This window comes from Stigmatopora nigra, chromosome 18 (assembly GCF_051989575.1).
Source record: "Stigmatopora nigra isolate UIUO_SnigA chromosome 18, RoL_Snig_1.1, whole genome shotgun sequence".
Lineage (NCBI taxonomy): Eukaryota > Metazoa > Chordata > Actinopteri > Syngnathiformes > Syngnathidae > Stigmatopora > Stigmatopora nigra.
The window spans coordinates 1,772,710-1,795,673 of record NC_135525.1 but is presented as its reverse complement, the minus strand read 5'-3'; the positions used below and the strand labels follow the sequence as shown (position 1 = coordinate 1,795,673).

General features: G+C 61.4%; 2 pseudogenes; both read right to left on the bottom strand.

The window, feature by feature from the left end:
• LOC144211948 (titin-like) overlaps nucleotides 1-22,964 on the bottom strand; it is a 39,798-nt pseudogene that overhangs the window by 1,767 nt on the left and 15,067 nt on the right.
• LOC144212128 (5S ribosomal RNA) lies at nucleotides 14,421-14,539 on the bottom strand (annotated as a pseudogene).

Sequence of the window (22,964 nt, the reverse complement as noted above, 5' to 3'; positions counted from 1 at the left end):
AGGCGACTCTCGGGAAGGCCGTCACTTTTTGCCGGGACTGGGATTTTCCAACAGTCAGAGTAAAATGGGCTTCCTGCTTACCGGCGGGATTTACTGCCATTAAAGTATAACTTCCTTGGTCGGACACCAGCACGGACAAGATCTCAAGGGAGGAGCCGTACCGCGTGGAGACGACACGGTGACGGGCAGAGGACCCCAGCTCCACGCCCCCGCGAAGCCACGCCACGGAAGGAGCCGGGTCACCGTCCAGGTCGCAGGTGAATCTGGCGGGATCTCCCTCCTCGACACTCAGAGACTGCGGCGTGTTCAGGATTTGGGCGGGCCGCGCTCTCTCCACCACCCCCACGGATTGGTCCGGCGATTCCTCGGCGGTCGTCGACGAGATGTGGTAGGCGTCCGGTCGGGTGGGATCGGCGGGACGGCATGACGGCGGCTCCTCGTCCCCGCGGGCGCAAGAGAAGGCGGCGTATCTCTCCACCACGTCCAAAGTGGCGCTGTCGGAGATCTCCCCTTTGATGTTTCCGCACACCACCGAGTAGGTGCCGGCGTCTGTGGTCACGCAGTCGTTGATCTGGAGCGTCAGCAGTCCGCCCGAGTTGGCGATGCGGTATTTGGCGCCCGGCACCACATCTTTGCCGTCGTGAAACCACTTGACTCTGGGCTCCGGTTTGGCTTGGACGTTGAGGGTGAAACGGGCGTCGGAACCGGCGGCCACGCGTTGAGAGCGCAAGCGGATGCCCATGCGCAGGACGTGGTCCAGGCTGAAAGGAGACTCCGGCGTTGGCTGGACGCATCTCCTCTCAGACCTGAGCGTCTGCTTTCTCTCCTCGTAGCGGGAGAGAAAATCCACCTGGGGCAAGGCAGACTCCGACACCACCGGCTTTTCCCAGCGGGGAGTTTCGCTCTCCGCCTCGGGGAGCTTCTTGACAACTTTGGGGATATATTCGGCGGCCTGAAACGTCACGTGCTCGGACCAGGTGGCCTCCGAAGCTCTTGCCGCCGCCGCCGCCGCCGCCACCGCCACGCGGCGGGTGTCCTTTTGAAAACTTTGGCTCTTCTCCTCCAACTCCATTCGCTTGAGTTGGCTCTTGTAGGTGGTGATTCTGTGGGCGGTGGCGTGAGGTCGGAGTAGCTCCTGATCCTCTCTGTCTTCGTACACTCTCTGCTTCTGTCCGGGAGGTTTGTACGTGGCCTTGTCGTGGCGCTGACGCAGGTCGAGGAAGCTGGGGCCGGCTTCGTGTTTGGAAGGAATTCGGTAGGATTGGTAGCTGGGGCCGGCTTCCGTCTCCCGGTCGACGACGGCGCGCACCCTGACGGGCGACGACGCTCGGAAGCGCACGGGGCTCAGGCCGGGCGGGGAGGCCGAGTAGCCGAGCTCCGGCTCTCCCACCTCCAGGCGAAGGCGCTCCTCCTCCGTCCTCTTGACGGACAGATATTCGCCGACCGGCAGCAGCAGCAGCTCCTCGTCCGACAGGTCGCCCAGCGACCTTCTTCGCACTCGGCGGTAGAAGTCGGTTCCTGGGGAAGGCGTGCGGCGCCTGGAGGGCCTGACCGTCTCCAGGTCGTCCCGGGTGGCCGAGGGGATGCGCCACTTTGGCTTGTACTGGTCTTTGATCCTCACGGGCACCTCGTAGAAGCGCTCCCACCTGGAGAGACTTTCTCCAGGGGCTCGGGGAACTCGTACTGGTCCCTGAGTTTCCTGTACCACTTCATGTCGGAGAGAGGCCGGAAGTGTTTGATCCCCATGTCCTCTTCCAGCGCCAGCGGGTCGAGGGGCCGCGGCGCCGGCACGTCGTAGGGCATGCGCAGTCTCTTCTCGTCGGCCCGTTTCTTTCTCTTCGCTTTCTCCAGCTTCACCTGGGCCTGGGTCTTTTCGCTCTTCTTAGTGGCCACGGCGGGCTTGTAGGCGGTGGCCGCCTCCCTGACCGCCTGCGCCGCGGCCGGCGGCAGAGGGAGGACCACGGTGTCGGTCAAAATCTGATGAAGCCGCACCTTCTTGTCCAGCGCTTCCTTTTGAGCCCAGCCCGGATCCTGCCTCGGTCCGCTCTCGTCGTCCCTCTTGACACGAGCGACCCGTTCCACCCGAAGCGTGGCCTGGCAACTGGCCGATCCGGCCGAATTGGTGGCGGTCACCCTGTACAGGCCCGAGTCTTCGGGCAGAGTGTCTCTCACGTGTAGAATGAAGTAATCCAAGCCTTCGTGGACCAGTTGGATAGACGGGCCGAAGGCCACGGGCGCGCCGTCCTTTTCCCACTTGAGTGCGGGGCGGCCCGACACCCGGATCTCGAAGCGAACGTCCTGGCCTTCCTTGCACTCCACGTTGGCCAGGAGACGCTTGAACATGGGCCTGAGGGTGAGGTCGGCCGGTTTGGGCCGAGGGACCACGGTGAGATGGGCCTTGCAGCTGTCGTCCCCGTACTTGTTGCGGGCCGTCACGCTGTATTCGGCGTCGTCGTCGTGGTCCACCGCGCGGACGATGAGCTGGTACAGGCCCTTGTCGCTGAGGAAGGTGTACTTTTTGTCGTCCTCTCCCGGGATCAGCCTCTGGCCCGATTTGTGCCAGGTCACACGGGGCTCGGGGTGCACGGTGACGGTCACGCTGAAGCGCACGTCCTCGCCCACGTGGGCCCGGTGGTTGACAAGGGGCAGGGTGAACTCGGGCGACTTCTGAAGCATTCGGGCCGCGTCCATTCGCCGCTTGGTCCTCTTGATGGCGCGGGCGGTGAAGAAGCGGCGGTAGGAGCGGACGCCGTCCACAAACAGCTCGCCGTAGACGCTGTCTTCGCCGTACTCATTGACCACCTTGCACCTGTACGTGCCGTCGTCGGCCCTGGTCACGCCGGCTACGGCCAGGGTGGCCGTGCCGTCCTCGTAGTGGACGGCGTACTTGTCGCCGGCTTCCAGCTGCCTGACGCCGCAGTACCAAGTGACTTCGGTGGCGCCGTCGTAGTTGTCGATGTTGCAGACGAACTTGACGTCGTCGCCCTCGGCGGCCGCCCGGTGGCCCAGCTGGCCTCCCACCGGTCCGTGCTCGAAGGGCGCGATCTTCACCTTGGCCACCAGCACTCCGCGTTGGGATCTGACCGAGCCACCGCTGGCCACACGGGCCGCAGAGACCACCGTGCTCCATTCCTTCTTGGCGGCGGCCCGGTAGTACCGCCCGTGTCTGTCGCTGGGGATGCTTCTCCCGCTCAGACTTTCCGGGGGGGCGGAGAGCCACGGGTGCGCCAGCGCCTCGGCGGAGGTCATGCGGTGCTTGCGCTCTTTGGTCATCAGGTGGTCCGTAAGGTCCATGGCTTCCACGCTGACTCGCTGGAAGGATTCGTCGTCGTAACCGTAGGCGGCGTTGGAAATGTTGTCGATCATCTGCTGGTGGGTCTCGGCCGCAAAGGGGTTGAGCCCGCAGAGGAGCACGTAGGCCAGGACGCCCACCGACCACATGTCGGTGACGGCGCTCACGGCATCGCCACGGTGGATCTCGGGGGCGGCGTACTCGGCGGTGGTGTACTGGATCTTGATCTGCTCTCCGGGCGTCAGGTGCCTGGACTGGCCCAACTCGATGATTTTGACGCGGCTGCCGCTTCTGGTCTCGTACACCACGTTCTCGGGGCGGACATCGAAATGCCCGTAGCTCTGAGCGTGCAGGAAGTGCAGGGCCGAGCAAATCTGCCGGAGGTAATTGGCAATTTCTCGCTCGTTGAGCTCAAAGTCGGCGGCGTGGAGGCGCACGAAGATGTCCGCGCCCGAGACAAAGTCGTAGATCATCACCAGCTCCTCGGGGCTCTCAAAGGACTCGTGGAGGAGGAGGAAGTTGGCGTGCCTGGCCAGGTTGAGCGTGGCAATTTCCTTCTTGACCAGGGCCTGATCGGCACCCCGGACCTTGACAAATTTGGCCATGTAGGTCTTGTCGGAGCCGACGCTCACGCAACGGTGGACGATGGCAAACTGACCCCTTCCCAGCTCTTCGGCGATGGCGAATTTGCCGTGCAGGTTCTTTGCGTCCGAGTGCGGCGCTTTGCCCCTGGGAACGTGCCCCGCCTCGTCCACCTCCCTGTCGTACAGCAGCACCCTGGATTTGTCCTCCTTGGTCACGACGGGGCCGCCGGCCTCGGACGGCGCGCTCTGTCCAAACTTGTTCTCGGCGATGACCCTGAACTGGTAGCCGGTCCCTCCGAAGAGGCCCACCACCGTGTAGCGGGTGTCGCGAGATTGAGCCACGCGCTCCCACCGCTCCGAGGTGGTGGGGCACTTCTCGATGACGTAGCTGACGACCTTGCTGCCGCCGTCGTTGGCCGGAGCCACCCAGTTCAGGGCCACCGAGTCTCTGGAGACGTCGCTGGCTTGGACGCCCCTGGGGGCGTCGGGCACATCCGCCACATCCAGCTCCACCGTCTGCTGATCGATTCCAAATCGGTTCTTGGCGCAGACGATGTAAAAGCCGGCGTCCTTCTTCTCCACGCCGTTGGGGAAGAGCAGAGAAGTGAAAGATCACGTGACGATGACTTGGTAGTGGCCGTTGCTGTCGATGAGATCTTGCCCCTTCTGCCAGGTGATGACCGGATCCGGCTTGCCTCCGAAAGGTATCTTGATGTTGACCATCTCTCCTCGCAGGGCAGGAATAGCTTCTTTGTCCTTCAGGTTCTTGGGGAGTTGATCTTAGCAGGAACTGCTCACAGAGAAAAAAGAGGCGGTCAATGCGAGGAGAACAACGCGCCGGGCCAAGAAGCAGTGGCCGGAGACCAACGGGGAAAGGTGTAGACAGAGAGAGAGAGAGAGAGAGAGAGAGAGACGGAGAGAGAGAGACGGAGAGAGAGAGACAGAGAGAGAGAGAAATAGAATGCACTAGTGACTGGTGTGCTTACCTTCGACATCCAGAGAGACGGTAGCGCAAATGGACCCTCCTTGGTTAGTGGCACTGATCTGGTAGATGGTGGAGTCCTCCTCGTCAGCTTGGGCGACGACCAATTGGTAGTAACCTCCCTTGAATTCCTGGATCTTGATCTTGGTTCCATCCGAACACATCTCCTTTCCTCGTCGGAACCATTTGATCACGGGTTTGGGTTGTCCCGTGATCTTGCAGACCAGCGTGGCGTTGCTCTTGTACTTCACGCTCATGTTCCTCAGCTCCTCCTTGAAAGCGGGCGCGCGGACGTCGACGGCCGTGGCCGGCACGATGGCGCCACTCTCCTCGCTGTAGTCACTCTGTCCCCCGAGGTTCTCGCACTTGACCCGGAACACGTACTCGGCGCCCTCCGACAAATGCTTGACGGAGAAGACCGTCTGTTTGATCTCGCCCGTGGTCACGGGCGTCCATTCGCCCCATTCCTTCTTGTCCTTCTTTTGCTTCTTCTCCAGGCAATAGCTCTTGATTTTGGAGCCGCCGTCGCTGAGCGGAGGCTTCCAGGAAAGCACGCAGGAGTCCTTGGTGATGGCAGAAACCACCACTGCCAGAGGCGCAGATGGTTTCTCTGTGGAAAAACGACAGCCGTTGGTCAGTCAAACAGGCCACGATTTGTCCTGGCTTTTTTTTTTTTTTTTTTGAAACTATTTTCTTTTTGCCCGACGCGAACGCACCCAATTGGGTCTTGATGACAATAGGCGAGGCCAGTTCCAGGGGGTTGCTGTTGCCATAGCGATTCTGGGCATAGACCCGGAAGAAATAAGGTTGGGCACCCGACAAGACGTGCCGTTCACCGAGATGGACACCAACTCCCACTGGCTTCCTTCCCTGTCTTGGCGCTTCTCCACGATGTAGTTGGTGACAGTGCAACCCCCGTCGTCCTTGGGGACCTTCCAGCCGATGATCACCGAGTTCTTCAGGAGGGCCTCCAGAACGATGGGACCCTGGGGCGCGTCAGGCTTGTCTGCGCGACAAACGCAATCGGCGTGGTCAGCGGCGGCCACTCTGGAATGCAACCAGGGCGACTCTGGAATGTAACGGCGGCCACGTACCGTGGATTTCCACGTTGAAGGCGGCGTCGGCCCGGCCAAAGTGGTTGTGCAGTCGGATCCTGTATTTTCCTCCGTGGACTCTGCGCTGCACGTTCTTGATGACCAGGTGGGTGTAATGCTCGGTGCTCTCGATGCTAATGTCGTCCGAGTCCTCCAGGGTCTTGGCTTCGTGGAGCCATGTAATCTTGGGCACGGGGCGGCCAACGTAGGCGGCGTGGATGCGAAGGGTCGTTCCCAGACCGGCGTAGTAGGTGCTCTTGAGCGGGTGGTCGGCGCTGAAGGCCGCAGCCGCTTCCAAGACCAGCGTTCCCGTGCTTTCCGCTTCTCCGGCATCATTGCTGGCCTTGCAGGTGTACGCTCCCTCGTCCTCCTGTCAGTCGGTCGTGATGGAAAGGGAGTGGTTGCGGCCGTTGGAGCTCATCTCGTATTTGCGCGACTCGGCAATCTCCTTGCCCGCGTGGTACCACCGGATCTCGGGCATGGGCCTGCCGATAATCTGGCACTTCATGACGGCGGGCTGGCCCAGTTTTTCGGTGACTTCGTCCATTTCCTTTCTGAGACTGGGTTTGGTTTCACCTGTGCGGGCCATGCGGACGGGGGGGGGCCAGAAACCAAATGTTAACTGTCAGCTCGTTGTCGTGACGCCTACCCACGGCGCCGTCTCCGCCGCGGGGGTTATTATACGCACCGCTCAGTTTGGTCTTGACGCAAGCGGCGCTTCGTCGTGGTCTGCTCATTCCCGTCTCGTTCTCGGCATACACTCTGAACTCGTATTCGGTGGCTTCGGACAGACCGCGCATGGTGAACTCCTGTTCTTTCAGCCTCTGCTTGTTGCATTTCTGCCAGCTACTTTCGGTGGACTTCCTACATTCCAGCCAGTATCCCAGGACCTCCTTCCCACCATCACATTCTGGAGCTTGCCAGTGAATGCTTATGGTGTTGTTGGTCACTTGCGTCGTATCAATTTCGCCCGGCTGGCTCGGCTTATCTGCAAAAAAAAACCAAAAAAAAACCATTTTGTAATACACTCTAGCGGACGTGCTCTAGGCTTAGTCCGCCACTTGGCACGTGGGAGCGGTACTCACCGAAGGGATCTTTGCACACGACGGAATCGGAGGCGGGTCCGGCCTCGCTCTCGCCGATATCGTTGAGGGCGACCACGCGGAAATGATAGTCCACGTCCTCTGTGAGTCCGGACAGCGTGAACATGGTGGAGAGAATCCGGGCGGAGTGACGGCGCCATTGCTCGGAGGCCACCTCCTTGTACTCCAAGTAGTAACCCGTGACGCGAGAACCCCCGTCGTCCTTTGGTCGGGACCAGGCCAGTGCCACCGAGTTCTTGGTGAAATCCATGATCTCGGGCGGAGCGCCGGAGGGTTCCGGCGGGCCTGTTTGGCAGAGCAGACGTCAACGACTCACGGGACTCACGGGGGGCCGGTGATTCACTTCTACTCTATACTTACAGAGCGGAGTCCGGGGAACCAGCGGCTGCGCCGACTTCAGAGAGGGACCGATGCCTTAAGTGTTCTCGGCGGTAACCTTGAAGTGGTATTCTGTCCCCTCCTTCAGGCCTTTGACCACTAGCTGAGTATCGGTCACCCTGCCGTCCACGGTGTACCAGGCGTTCCTGCACACCTCCCCCCGTTCCACGATGTAGCCCAGTATCTCGGCGCCGCCGTTGTCGCCGGGCACCCCCCAGGACAATTTCACCGAGTTTGCCTGGATTTCCTCGTAGGTCAACGGTCCTTCGGCGGCGCCGGGGCGGCCGATGACGTTGACCTTAATTTGGGCCTTCTTCTTGCCCACTTTGTTCTGAAGGAGGAGCTCGTAAACACCCGAGTCGGTCCTCTCGGCCCCTTTGATCACCAGTTCGCTGGTGTCCTCGGTGTGCGCCACCATGGCCCTGTTGGACACGACTGCGCCGTCCTTGGACCACGAGCAATTCGGGGGAGGTTTTCCCTTGACGGGGAGGGAGAGCCGGACCACGCCGCCGTGGCGAACCACGTACACATCCTTGTATTTCAGCTCCAGTTCATAATCGGGAGGTTCTGTGGGAGTAGAACAAGGCGTGAGACTTTTGGCCCAGCTGGCCGAAGACCAGGCGTTTGGACGGTGCCCGGCGCGCCGGCTCACCCGACATCTCGGTGACCGAGACGGTCCCGGGTACTTCGGCGGCCTCGCCGCAACCGCCGGCGTTGCAGGCCAGCACTCGGAATTTGAACTGGTCTCCTTGCGGCATGTTGGACAAAGTGTACTCGCAAATCAGAGACGGAGTGGTGTTGCATTTGAGCCAAGCCACGGTGCCCGCCTTCTGCATCTCGATCAGGTAGCCGTCCACTTTTGCGTCTCCCTCGTCATCGGGGGGACTCCAGGCCAACGATACGGACGACTTGGTGGTTTCTGTAATCCGAGGGTTCTGCGGACAACCGGGTGGATCTGACCGAGAAAACAACAAAAAAAACTCACATTTTTGGAGTGCAAAATCCTTCTTTTTTTTTACCGACTCCCACCAGATTCTTTCAATGAGACGGGGGGGATTTGGGCGGTCTCTCACCAATGGGATCCGCTGCCACCGCCGGTTTGGAAGGCAAACTCGGTTTGCTTATTCCGCGGGCGTTGACGGCCAGAATTCTGTGCTCGTACTTCAGACCTTCAGTTAACTCTGTCGAGCGGTATCTGGTCATGGTGATGGGATTCCTGTTGGCTCGCACCCATTTGTCAGACCTGACTTCTTTGCGCTCAATGATATAACCGGAAACCTCCAGTCCGCCGTCCTCTTCCGGCGGGTTCCACGCCACGGTCATTCCGTCGCGTGAAACGTCAAAGACGGTGGGTCGTCCGGGAGATCCGGAAACATCTGTTGAAGATGGACAGCGGGTTGGCTTCTGTCCACGCCTAGCTTGGAGGGCAGCGGGTTAAGGGGGTTACGCACGACGCACGTGGTACCATAAGGACGCATTTTTCTCTCCACAGCCCTGCTGTCTACCGGTCGGTGTCAGGCGAGTGCGGGTGAACGGGCTAACGCCAGCCCGCCCCCTCCCAAAAGGGGTGGCGGCCTTCACGGCCATAGAGGAGGAGCACTTACTTGTCAAGCTCTTGCAGGTGACGATGCCAGACTGCGAGAATTCCCCCACGCCGTAGCGATTGAAGGCGGCCGCGCGGAAGACGTACTCGTCTCCCTCGATCAGGTTGTGAAATTTGAAGGTGGGTCGGCTGACCGACCCACAAATGGGCACCCAGCCCGGTCGGTGGGCGTCTCGCTGCTCCACCACGTAGCCGCTGACGGGAGCCCCGCCGTCCCTGAGAGGGGGATCCCAGCTACAGGTGACGGAGGTGGCGTCGATCTCGTCCAATCGGATGGCTCCTTGGGGTTGGTCGGGTTTGGCTGAGAAGGGAGGATATTCCGTCAGTTCCAAGCCACCCGCTCGTCCCAAAGCCGGCGCCACGTCCGGCTCGGGTTACGACAAATGAAAGCTTTCCTTACAGAGGACGACAACTCGGACGACCTCGGTGGTGACCCCGACGGCGTTCTTCAGCTCCAGGGCGTAGTCGCCGGTGTCGGCGATGGTTGCGTCCGAGACGGTGAGTTTGGAAAACTTGCCGCCGCTCTGGATCTTGACACGCTCGGTGATTTTGATCCTGTCCTCACCGAGGAACCAGAGGCAGGACGGGGGAGGCCTGCCGACAATGGGCAGGTGGAGCTCCAGCGTCTTGCCGGCCAGCACGTGAATGCTCTTCTGGGGGAGGCTGCTGAAATCCACTGCGGGCATGACTGGCAGAGACAAATCAAAGGATTACAAAAAAAAAGGCCAAGGACTGCAGAGAGCCAGTAAACATTTGGGGTTCACCCCAGCACTCACCTCTTTGCTCTTGCACGGTCACGGGCGCCACCAGCTCCTTGGCCTGGCTGGCACCTCGGCTGTTGACGGCTTTGATTCGGAAGGAGTACTGCTCCTTCTCGTTCACCTTCTCCACCGTGTGCTCAAAGTCGGTCATCTTCAGCGAGGCCACCTTCATCCATTTGTCGCCGCCAAACTGGCAGGCCTCCAAGACGTAGGCGGTCACTCTGCTGCCCCCGTCGTGCTCGGGCTTCTCCCAGGCCAAGGAAACGCTGCTCTTGGTGACGTCCGTCACCTCCAGTTTTGCCGGCGGGTGAGGGACCTCGCAAACCAGGACCACGTCCGGGGTCTCGCGAGGCTCGCCCACGCCGTATATGTTTTCCGGGAGGACTCGGAAGTAGTACAGCGTGCCCTCCAGCAGGCCTTGGATTTTGAAGCAGGTCTTGCTGCACTTGGAGGTCACCGTCTTGTAGGCCCTCATGGATGCCTCGCGCCTCTCGATGATGTAGTTGTTGACGGGCTCCCCGCCGTCCACGGTGGGCGCTTCCCAGGTGATGGTGGCGGCTTCTCTGGTCAATTCCTTGACCTGGATGGCTCCCGTCGGTCCCGGCGTGTCTGGAAGGATTCAGAGTTTGTCGTCGGCCGAGGAGTGCCGAGACGGCCACGACGGCATTCGGACGAGGGACGGCGATGGCTCACCGTAGACTTTGACCACCACAAAGACTTCCCGCTTCCCGGCAGAGTTCTCGGCGACCAGCGTGTATTTGCCCGCGTCGTAGCGGTGGACCTTGTCGACGATGAGCGTGGTGGACTTGCGCGTGACCTCCACGAAGCCCCGGTTGTTCAGATCGACGCCCGGCTTGGTCCAGGCCACGGTCGGCGCGGGACGCCCGCTAACGTTAACAGAGAGGCGGAGGGAGCCGCCGGCACGCAGGCAGACGGTCTTTTTCAAGTCGTCGGGCAGGTCAAAGTCGGGCGTTTCTGTTGGGCGGAGGTCAAATGAGGTCAGTTGAGCTAGCAGAGGGGGTGCCTTTAAACCGGAAAAGAGCAGCGGTGGTAAAGAGATGGAAACGCCGGGATGACCAAAAGGATGGCGGCGTCGGACCTAAGGGGGTCCCAGACGACTCCCCGGTGGGGTACTCACACGTCGGCACTCTGCACACGACGTAGAGAGAAAGCTCGCTGGGTTGGCTCTCTCCGGCCTTGTTGATGGGCGTCACTCTGAACTGCTCTGAACGCTCCCTTCCGTCAGACCGGAGACTTTCAGCGAGGTGTCCAAGTGTGCTCCGCTCCTGTTCACCTTCACCCAGCGGGCGCTCTTCTTCTCCCGTCTCTCCAGCAGGTAGTGGGTCAACGGGCTGCCGCCGTCGCTCTCGGGCTTCAGCCACTCCACGCTGGCAAAGTCCTTTCCGGACGCCAGGATCTCTGGGGCGCCGGGTGGACTCGGCACGGCTGGAGAAAAAAAGAGAGCTTTGTTCGAGGCCCGGGTGGGAAAGAGGACTCTGGTGGGAAGGCGAGTGTCGCTCGCTCGCCCCCGGAGCGTATGACGGAGCTGGGACGGACGGGGGAACTCACTGAAGGTGTTTCTGGCCAGCACGGGCTCCGAGACAAGCGGGACTCCGGCGCCGTACTTGTTGATCCCACGCACTCTGAACAAGTATTCGGTGTTCTTGAACAGGCCTCTGATGGCGCAGGTCAGCTCCTTGCACTCGGCATTCATGAAGACCCAGGTCTGTTGGTGTCTCTCCTCTCCACCAGGTAGTGAGAGACCTCGTCGCCCCCGTCTTCCAGGGGAGGCTTCCAGCTCAGGGTGCACGACTCCTCGGTCAGCCCGCCGATCTGGATGCCGCCTTGGCATACCCCCGGAGTGTCTGCAAAGAAGGGACGCGGCGGCGCCGCCGGTCACCTGGCGGCCCCGGCGGGAATTGGACGAGGAGTGGCGAGGGGGGCCCCCGCTCACCTAGCACCTTGACGTTGACCTCGGCAGTCTTGGTCCCGCTGGCATTCCTCACGGTGAGAATATACTTGCCGCTGTCGTCCCTGTCGCAGAACTTGACCACGGCCGTGGCCCGCTGGGGCGTGTAATGCAAGTGGTACTTCTCGCACAGGTCCAGCTCCCTGTTGCCCTTGGACCAGGAAGCCTTGGGCTCGGGTCTGCCGCCCACCGCGGCGTCCAGGACCAGATCGGATCCCGCTCTGACCAGAACCACTTCAGAGAGGAGTTTTCCGTCCAGCTGAGCCTTCGGGGGTTCTGTCGGGATAATCGGGGCCGAACCGTCGACGCGGGTTAGATAGAGTGTACCCGGCGATGGGCGACTCTGCTGGAAAGGATGGCTCACCAAAGTCGGTCATGCACTGCACCGAGCCCGTGGACTGGGACGGGCTGCTGAAGACCTGGTTGGAGTTCTTGGCGATGACTCTGAACTCGTACGCTTCTCCCTCTCCCAGAGCGGTCACGGTGTAGAAGGTGTCGGTCACATTTGTGTAGTTACACTTGAGCCAGCGGCCCTCGCCCGTGGGGGTATACGGCTTCCGTTCGATAACGTAGCCCACGATGGGACTGCCGCCGTCATTGAGTGGAGCCGGCCATTTGAGCGACACCGTGGTCCTGGTGACTTTTGTCACCTCCGGCTTACTCGGGGGATCTGGGAAGAGAGCAGTTTGGCCGGCGTCAGCCGGTGGGGCCGGCGTCAGCCGGCGGGCCCGGCGGAGCCCCGCTCCGGTAAGGTCACGTGCCGGCGGCGATACTCACCGACTGGATTTTGGGTGACCGCTCCTTTGGAGGCTTCGCTGGCTTTACTCAGACCAGCGCCGTTCATGGCGTAGACTCGGAACTGGTACTCCAGACCGTCTACCAGTTCCTCCGCCCGGTAGAAGCACTCAAAGCATGGGATCTTGTTCTGCCTCACCCAGAGAATATTGTTTCTCTCTTTCTTCTCAATCCAGTAGCTGGTGACTCTGCTGCCGCCGTCGTGATAGGGCTCCTCCCACTTCAAGGTCACGGCGTTGGCGGAAACATTGGACACGGTCGGCCTGGTCGGGGGCCCGGGCGGCGCTGCAAAGAGTCCAGACGGCACGTTACCACCGGGCGGGGCTTCTGCCGCGGAAGAATGATCGCTCGGCTGGGCTCTACTCACCGAACGGGTGCTCGGCCACGATGGTCTCGGACTCGGCGGGCTTGCTGACGCCAAATCTGTTCTCGGCAGAGACTCTGAAGGTGTACAGCATGTACTCGGTGAGATGGGCGATGTCCAGAGACGTCCGCTTCACGCTGGAGTTGATCAGCTGCCAGGCGGTGGAACCCGATTCTCGCTTCTCCACTATGTAGTTGGTGACGTCCGTACCGCCGTCATCTTCCGGCGCCTCCCAGCTGACCACGCAGGATTCCGAAGTGATGGCCGAGACGGCGACGGGGCCCGACGGCGCGGCGGGTTTGCCCATGACGTTCACGTCGATGGTGAAGGTCTGGCTTCCGGCCACGTTCTCGAGGGTCAGGTGATATTTGCCACCGTCGCCCCTCATGGCCTCCTTGACGGATATGCTGGCCCAGTCTTTGGTCACCCCGATGGAGACTCGGTCCGTGTTCTTCAGCCTCATCTCCTCCAGCCGCCAGGCCGCCTTGGGAGCGGGTCTGCCGGAAATGGGCACTCGGATGGTGAAGGTGCTGCCGGATCTGCAGGTGATCAGCTGGTTGGTGATCTCGCTGAGGTCGGCCGCCGGCGGGACGTGAGGCTCCTTGACCATCACCGGGGCCGGCGTCTCCCTGGGTCCGCTCAGGCCCGACTGGTTCTTTGCCCTCACGCGGACGTGATACTCGTCGCCCTTGTTGAGCTTGTCCATGACGTAGGAGAGGTTCTTGGTGTTGCCGACCGGGACCCACTTGTCCGTCCCCCGGGGCCGGGCCTCCACCACGTAGAACTGGATGCGGCTTCCGCCGTCGTGCTCCGGCTTGGGCCAGCTCAGCGACAACGAGCTGTCTGTGGTGTCCACCACGTCCAACCTCTTTGGTGGCGCCGGCTCGGCCGTGGCCACCACGGGATCGGTGATCTCCAGCGCCTCGCCCACGCCGTGCTGGTTCTCCGCCGAGACCCGGAAGAAGTAGGGCACGCCCTCCAGGAGGTCCTGGATCTTCAGGACATTCTGGGCGCACTTGCCCCCCGACTGCTGCCAAGTGCGGCGGGTGGCCTCCCGTCTCTCCACGATATAGTGGTGGACGCGGGCGCCGCCGTCGTTGAGCGGAGGCTCCCAAGCCAGGGTGACCGAACCCCTGGAGACCTCTCGGAAGGCTAGAGCCCGAGGAGGGCCGGGGGTGTCCAGGACTTTGACGGTGAAAGTCATGGCCTGGCCGCCGCTGCTGTTTGTTTGTTTTGTTTTTGCACTACAAGCGCCTGAGGATTGCCCTCAGATAGCGCTAGAGCTGCCACTGGAACGCGGATTATTTCATCCGGGGGGTAGTCGGAGGTGAGGGGCAGTCAAATGTCTCCGGCTGGATGAAAAACGTAGGGTGCCACGGTCCTTGTTGGCAGCTCTGAGTGGTATTTGTTGGAATTCGCAGGCCGCAGCGAGCGGCCTCTCAGGAGACACCACGTGAAGGTTTCCAACTTTGTCTCCCAAAGATGCGGGGTATGATGCTCACAGCACCTGGTATTCCCAAGCGGTTTCCCAATCAGGTACTAAACAGGCCGAACCATGCTTGGCTTCCGAGATCGGACGAGATCGGGCCTTTTCAGGGTGGTATGGCCGTGAGCGGCGCCGCTGCTGTTCTCCAGGTTGACGGTGTATTTGCCCGAATCATTTCTGGTACACTTTTCCAGATGGAGAGTACTGCTTCCCTCGCCACTGGTGACCTCCGCCGCGACGCCCAGTTCCCCTTCCTCTTTCTGGCAAGTGGCGAGGGGGACGGGCTTGCCCCTGAAGTGGAGGCTTAGCTTGACGGCGCCGCCGGCCTTGACAATATGCGTCTGCTTGAAGCTGGCGTCAATATCCACCTGGGGCGGCGCCAGTCTCTCGACGGCCCGGGCCGGTTCCGGGGTGACGGCGTCCTCGCCCCTCCCCACTTGATTCACGGCCGCCACGCGGAACTTGTAGTCCACCCCGCCACGTAGCCCGGTGGCCGTATACTTGGTGTCCGGGACCAGCTCGGGGTTGGCTCTGGTCCAGTCGGCTTCCGGGCCCTCCTGCACGTCAATGGCGTAGCCCAGGATGTCGGAGCCGCCGTCGTCGGCGGGTCTGCTCCATTCCAGACTGATGGAGGAGTGGGTGGAGTCCGACACGCAGACCACGGACGGAGCGCACGGGATGTCTTTGGGCTCCACGGCTTTGATGGGCAGGGAGACGTTGCTGGGCCCTCCCACGCCGGCGTCGTTGACCGCCGTGACCCGGAACTCGTACTCGGTATTCTCGGCCAGGTGAAGCACCGTGTGGGCACATTCCGTGATGGGTTTCCTAGAGAGCACCTTGTAGAAGCGGACGGTCTTCTTCTCTCGTTTTTCCACAATGTAGTGGCGGATGGGGCTTCCTCCGTCGGACGTGGGAGGAGTCCAGGCCAAAGCGATGCTTTCTCCCGTCACCCCGGTGGCGTCGGGAGTGCCCGGAGAATCGGGGGTGGCTGAGGAGGGATAGCCAACGAAGGGAGACAAGTCAAGACTTTGTGGTGAAGGTCTGAAATCTCATTAGACATGTACGGTGACGACAAAAGCATCGGACTGGACGCCGCTCGCTCCATTCAATTCAACGCAACTCAATTCAAATGTCCGTGTCGGTGGGGCGACGCGACTTACTGTATTGCAGCTGTGCGACCACGGGGCAGGATTCCAAAGGTCTGCCCAGCCCAAACTTGTTGACGGCGGACACTCTGAACTGGTACTCGTTGATCTTCATGAGTTTGGTGGCGGTGAAGCTGCACTCGCGACAGCTGTCGGACACCAGCGCCCAGGAGATCTTGGAGGTTTCGCGCTTCTCGATCACGTAATGGGAAATTTCCGAGCAGCCGTCGTTCTCCGGCGGATTCCACGACAGACGGCACCTGCCCTCGGAGATGTCGCTGAAGGCGATGGGTCCCACCGGTTCTCCTGGCGTGTCTGCGTCGCACAATCCGGTTCGGGGTTAGTGGGTCGAAAAGAGGGCGGGGAGAAGGAGAGCGTCCCCGAGCCCGCTCCCTCGTACCTTGCACTTTAATGAGGAGATCCTCCTTTTTGCTGCCGGAGCCGTTGGTGGCCTCCACGGTGTAGAGGCCGCGGTGAGTGCGGCCGTGACGGTTTGATCATTATCAGTCTTTTAGCCGGCTTCTGCGTGCCACTTACCGTTCTCGCTTCGGACCACGATCAAACCGGACGAGTTGGACGGGGGGCTGACCACCCCCATGGCGTTTCTGGCCACGACCCTGAACTCATAGCGCTCGTTGAGCGTCAGGCCGGTCACCGTGTGCTGGCAGTCGTGGACGTCGCTCAAGTTGGCCTTGAACCAGCGACCCTCGCCCTGGCGTTTCTCCACGGTGTAGGCGGTGACCTTGCTCCCCCCGTCACGTTTGGGCGCCTCCCACTTGAGGGTGATGGAGTTAGCCGTCACGTCAGTGTAGTCCGGCTGGCCGGGAGGATCTGACAAACACAGCGCGGGCCTCGAATCATTATTTTTGTTTTTTTCCCGGGGGCTGACAAAAGGCATTTTTTCCGGAGTAACGACGCGCCACTGGACGGGCGCGCGGCCGCGGTCCAAACTCACCGACGGGACTGACGGCCATGACGGGCTCGCTGGCGTCGCCGGCCCGGCCGCAGCCGGCGTCGTTCTGCGCGCAGACCCGGAAGGAGTACTCCAGGCCTTCGATGAGATCCGGGACCCTGTAGTCGTTGTCCTTGATGGGCGCCGCGTTGACCTTCTGTCACAGGATGCTGTTCTTTTCCCTCTTCTCCAGGTGGAAGCCCTGGACGGGCGTGCCGCCGTCGTAGCTGGGCCTCTCCCAGCGGACGGTCATGCCGTCGTTGGTGACGTTGTAGGCCAGGGGCTTGCCGGGCGGGCCCGGGGGCCTGAACTGGTGCTTGGCCAGGACCAGCTGAGAGAGCAAGGCTTCGCTGGCGCCGTATCGGTTTTCCGCGCACACTCGGAACTGATACTGGAGCCCCTTGATCAGGTTGGGCACTCTGAATTGCGTGTCCCGCACGGCCGAGCAGGCCATCTTCCAGTCGGGGCGAGAGGCGTCCCGCTTCTCCACCGTGTAGCAAGCGATGTCTCCGCCGCCGTCGTCGTTGGGCTGGTCCCAGGAGATCAGCACGCTCTCCGCCCTGACCTCGTCCAGGCGGAGGGGCCCGAGGGGCTTGGACGGGGGACCCAGGGTCAGGACGTGGACGTGGAAGGACTTTCTGCTGATCACGTTGTCCAGCGTCAGGGTGTACTTGCCCTCGTTCTCTTTCTTCACCCGCTTTATGGTGAGGGTGGATTTGTCGTCGGTCTTCTTGAAGCGGACCCGCTCGCTCTCCTTCAGGGGAAGGTTGTCCTTCAGCCACGACAGCGAGGGCTTTGGTTTGCCCCGGTACGGCAGCTCCAGGTGGACGTTGTGTCCCAGGCGGACGCAGATCCTCCCGTCCGGGTACTCGGCCAGGCTGGCCTCGGGGGTGATGACGTAGTCCGCCACCTTGACGGGCCCCGTCTTCACATAGTCGCCCTGACCCTTCTCGTTTCGAGCGGCCACTCTGAAGAACACCTCCGAGTGCTCCTTGAGTTTGGGGACCTCAAAGTGGCAGTGGCGACTGGTCCCTCCCAGCGACCAGTCCTCGCCGGCGGCGGCTTTCCTCTCCACCACGTAGTCGGAGATGATGCTGCCGCCGTCGTGGTCGGGCTTCAGCCACTGCAGGGTGACCGAGGTCTTGGAGGAGTCCCTCACGGAGACTTGTCTGACGGGGCCGGGGCATTCCGTGGCCTTCACCGGCTCCGGAGTCTCGCAGGCTTCGCCCACGCCGTTCTCGTTCTCGGCCAGGACGCGGAAGAAGTAGGACGTCTTCTCCGAGAGGTCCTCCACGCCGCAGCTGGTCTCCGTGCATTTGCCGTTCACCGCCGAGTAGTATCTCTTGGAGGAGTCCCTCTTTTCTACGATGTAGTTGGTGATTTCGGCGCCCCCGTCCAGCGAGGGGCTCTCCCAGCACAGGGTGACTCTTCCGCGGGTCACGTCTTTCAGCCTCAGGTTCCTGCACTGAGGTGTCCTGGACCTTCACCCACAAGCTCAGGGTCTTGGGCTCCCCCACGCCGTTCTGGATCTTGACGCTATATTTGCCGGTGTCCAGCTTGGTGACCCGCCGCAAAACCAGGACGGTGGCCGTGTCCGAGTGGTGGAATTCGTAGGAGGGGTCGTCGTCGATGCGCGAGTCTCCTTTGCTCCAGGAAGCGGAGGGCGAAGGTCGTCCCTTCAGCGGAACCGAGAGCTCCACGTCCTTGCCGGCCTTCACGATGTAGTGGGTCCTCGTGGCCACGTCGGAGTCGATCTGAGCTTCCTCTGTGGAAGGAAGACAGCCGGTCAATTTGCCACGTCCGGTTTTCCCTTCCAGAAGAAAGGGTGAAGCGTGGAGTCACACCTACCCAGGATATCTTTAGCCTGGACGGGCTCGCTCATCTGCAGGGCTTCCCCGCGGCCCGCGCAGTTGGCGGCAGAAACTCGGAAGAAGTAGTTGACGTCCGGCTTCAAGTCGTGGACGGTGTACTCGGTGGTCTTGACCTCTCCTTTGGACGTGAGCGTGGCCCAGTCCTCCTCTCCTTCCACCAGCTTCTCCACCACGTAGCCGGTCACTTGGCTGCCCCCGTCCCATTCGGGCTGGGACCAGGCCAAAGTGATGGAGGTCTTGGTGGAATCCAGCACCTTCAGCTTGCGAGGCTCGTCGGGGCATTCTGGAAAAACCGAGAGAAGTCGTCGGCGAGGGCGCCCGACTCGGTGGCGCCTTCCCCAAAGCGGTGACCCGGACGACTCATCGATGGGATCGGCGGCCTCGTAAAAGTCGGATTCTTCCGAGAAGGGGCCTTCTCCGGCCCTGTTGATGGCGCAGACGCGGTACTGGTACCGGTTCCCTTGGGTGAGGTGGTAGACGGTCTTTTTGTTGTCGGGAATGGGCTCCTTGTAAACGCGGAACCAGCGCAGACTTTTCTTGTCACGCCGCTCCAGGTAGTAGCCGGTCACCGCGCTACCGCCGTCTACGCCCGGACTTTCCCACTCCACCACCATGGTGGTCTTGGTAATGAGGCTGACTTCGGGAGTGTGCGGCTGCCCCGGGGTGACTGGCGGAGGGAGACGGGCAGAAACCAGAGGTGAGAAGGTTGCCCGAAGGCACCCGACGGGCGGAAAGGCTCCGGGCGGAAAGGCCGGGGTGCTCCCCGGGCTTACCGAAAGCATTCTTTGCCACCACGGGCTCCGACTCCAGCGGGGCTCCCACGTCGTACTTGTTGACGGCCATGACGCGGAAGACGTATTCGTTTCCCCGCACCAGTTTGCCCACCGAGATGTACGTCTGCCGGTGATCCTCCGAGACGGTCGCCCAGACCACTCTGCTGGTTTCGCGCCTCTCCACGATGTAGTGCGTCACCTGGGAGCCTCCCAGGTCGGCCTCGCACACGGGCTCCCAGCGGAAGGCGATCCGGTCTGCCGTGACGAGGTTGAAGCTGATGCTTCCGCTCGGCGGTCCGGGTTTGTAAGAGAAAGAGTCAAGTGGGCTTGGCCTTAAAAACCAAAACAACTATTCAGAGGCGACCGCAAAAGAAGAAAAATAATGCACCTACCCAGGATCTCCATGGCGATGGTGGCGCTAGCTGAGCCCAGTGTGTTCTTGATTTTGATCTCATAAGAGCCGGTGTGTTGGCGCGTGGCGTCCTTGATCAAAATGGCCGAGGAGTCCGTTGTGCTCTCCACGCACAAGGACGAAGAGGCCACCAGCTCCCTTCCGTTCTTCAGCCACTTGATGCCGGGCAGTGGCACGGCGAGGATTCCCACTCGGATCTTAACCGAGGTTCCGGCTCTGTAGCGAACCACGTCCAGGTACTCGGGAGGCAGGTCGATGGCCGGAGCGCCTGCGCGACAGAGCGGGCGGATGACGGCCCCGCCCGGTGACGAAACCCACGAGAGCCGTAGAGGGACGGAAGGAGCACTCACCGCAGGCGTCCACGCAAGTGACCGGGCCGGCGATCAGAGAAGGGTTGCTGACGGAGCCCACGGCGTTTTTGGCGTACACCCTGAACTCGTAGGTCTCGTCCTGAGTCAGTCCGGACGCCGTGAAGCCCATCTCCGGGATGTTGGTGAAGTTGGCCTTCACCCACCTTCCGCTAGCCGCATCCCTCCTCTCCACGCTGTAGCCGCTGATCTGACTGCCGCCGTCGTACGGCGGCCTCTGCCAGGTCAGGCGCACCGAGTTCTTGGTGACTTCGCTGACGCGGACATTTGCGGGGGGCTCTGTGGCGGACACAACGGCGCGTCGCCATTAGGTTAGGCCGGTTAGCTGGCCGAGCGGACGTCGCGCCACCGACGCGCTGGCCCCGCCCCCGGTCGTGTTTGTTCGGGGGGGTTCCGACCTCGGCCCGCGGGCCACAGGCGGCCCCTTACAGTTAACATTCATTGAGGAATAACAAGGGCATTCAGAACAGAAGAAATCCAAGGAGAAGAAAAAAAGGCAAGCGGGGACCAGTAATGCATCACAAAAAGCTAAAAGTCAAAGAATGAACTCATTTTTAGAATGGCTGCTTATTGATAATGTGTTTAATATTAAAAAGCAGGTAAAATGATTATCTTTGTGAACTGAAAGGAATTAGTCAAGAGCCAGTACAAAGATAATCATTATACTTGCTTTTCAATTAGGGTTAGGACGTGGCACCACGTCGCCTCGCCGCCACTTGGCCGGCGAATAGGTGACAGAGAAGAAGGGCTACTCACCGCACGCGTCGATAGCCAGAACCTCTTCCGAGGTCTTGCTCATTTTGCCCACCCCGGCGTGACCTTGAACTCGTAGATGAGACCCGGGCAGATGTTGCTGACCCGCATCTGGTTCCCCGCTATGGCGCTTTTGTTGATCTTCTGCCAGAGGATGCTGCTCCTTTCCTTCATGTGAAGGTGGTAGCCCGTCACGGCGTTGCCGCCGTCGTTGACCGGTTCGTTCCAGCAGACGGTCAGGTTGTCTCGACAGACAAAACTAACCCAGGGGGTGGACGGAGGCCCCGGAGCCACTGGAATTCAAAGCGCAGAGCCACAAGTCAGTTGGCGGTGGCTTTGGGAAGGGTGCGTGAGGGGGGGTCGGAGAAAACAAAATCCGCCCGGCGACTCACCGAAAGGAAGCCGGATCGTCACCGGCTTGCTGTCGAGGTGCTCGCTGAGACCGTAACGGTTCTGGGCCCTGACTCGGAACTGATACTCCTCTCCCCTGGTCAGCTTGGTGGCTCTGATCTGGCTCCGCGCCACGTTGGCCGACACCTCTGTCCAGGTGGGGGTGCTGGTTTCCCGTTTCAGGAGCACGTAGTTGGTGACGGGACTTCCGCCGTCGTACTCCGGAGGAGTCCATTTCAGGTGCGCCGTAGTCTCTCCCACCTCCAGGATCTCCACGGGCCCCAGGGGTGGTCCGGGCCTATCCAGCACCACCACGTTCACCGAGATCTGGCTGGCGCCGCCCGCATTGCTGGCACTCAGTTGGTACTTCCCGGCATCGCCGGCGACGCTTTGCTCCAGGCTGACGCTCAGGCTGTCGGGGGTGACCCGGGCGGAGAGTCTCTTGGATCCCTTGACCGGCACGTTGTTCTTGGACACGCTGACTTTTGGCATCGGCTTGCCGCTCAGCGGGATGTCAAAGGTCAGGTCGGATCCGGCTCTCACGTAGACGGTATTTTTGGGGTAGTTCTTCAGGTCGAACTCTGGAGCCTCTGTCAAAATTCAAGCAAAAGTCGGCTCAGCGGGGCCGGGTAGAACAAGCCCCGTAGCGGGGTCAAAGAGAAGACTCTGGCGGTGACATTTGATTGGACGGATGAACTCGGCCGCGGAGACGGCGGGCCGGGGAATTACCCAGAATTTCTTTGACGAGGACGGGTGCAATCATCTCTTTGGCCTCGCTCAGACCGGCGTGGTTCTCGGCTCGCACTCTGAAGAAGTACTCGGCGCCTTCCCGCAGGCTTTTGACGGAGTGGCTGGTGGTCTTCACCGTGGCGCACTTGACCCATTTGGTCTGGCCCTTCTCCAGGGCGTCCAGCAGGTAGGCCTTGACTCGGCTGCCGCCGTCGTACTCTGGCCGCGTCCAGGCGATGGTCACGCTGTCCCTGGTGACGTCGGCCACTCCCAATTTGGCGGGCGGACTGGGCACCTCTGCAAAGACAATTGAGGAGTGAGTGGGCCGGATTTGCCCGGATTTGGCCGGATTTGGCCGGATTGGGGCCTCGGACGGGAGCTTACCTGTGATCTTGGTGCCGGCCTTCACTTCCTGAGGTACGCCCACTCCATACTCATTCTCCCCCATTACTCTGAAGTAATAGACGGCCCCTTCCAGCAGGTCCTCTACTTTGCAGGCCGGGGCGTGGCAGTTGGTGGTCACGGAAACCCAGGCCTTCTTGCTGGCCTCGCGCTTCTCCACGTGGTAGGCCTTGTCGGGGGCTTCCCACGTGAGAGCGGCCGAGTCCCGAGTGACCGCCGAAACCTTGACGTTGAGCGGGGGGCCCGGGGAGTCCAGCACCTTGACGCTCAGCGGTAACGTGGCCTCTCCCAAGTCGGAGGCGATGGTCAGGCGGTACTCTCCGGAGTCGTTCCTGCCCGAGTTTTCGATGGTCAGCGAAGCGTCGGAGTCGCTGGCCTCCGCGGTTCCCCTGGCCTTCAGTTCGGTGCCCTCCTTGGACCATACGGCCGAGGGAACGGGTTGACCCTTGAAGGGAACCTTGAGGATGAAGGCCAGGCCGCGCTTCACCACCAGGACCTTGCGCGTCTCCACGTCGACGTCGAACGTGGGCGGCGCCGTCCTCTCGGTGGCGGCGGCGGCGTCCGAGCGCCGGCTGCGCACGCTGCTTCCCATTTTGTTGATGGCTTTGACGCAGAATTCATATTGGGCGGCGTTTTTTAGGCCGGTGACTGTCATCTCCAAGCTCTTGGTGAGCGCCATGGCTTCCAGCCATCTCTGCAGCTCTTCCTCCTCCTCTTCCTCCTCTTCATATCCTTCCCCCTCTTTGGCCAGCTTGCCT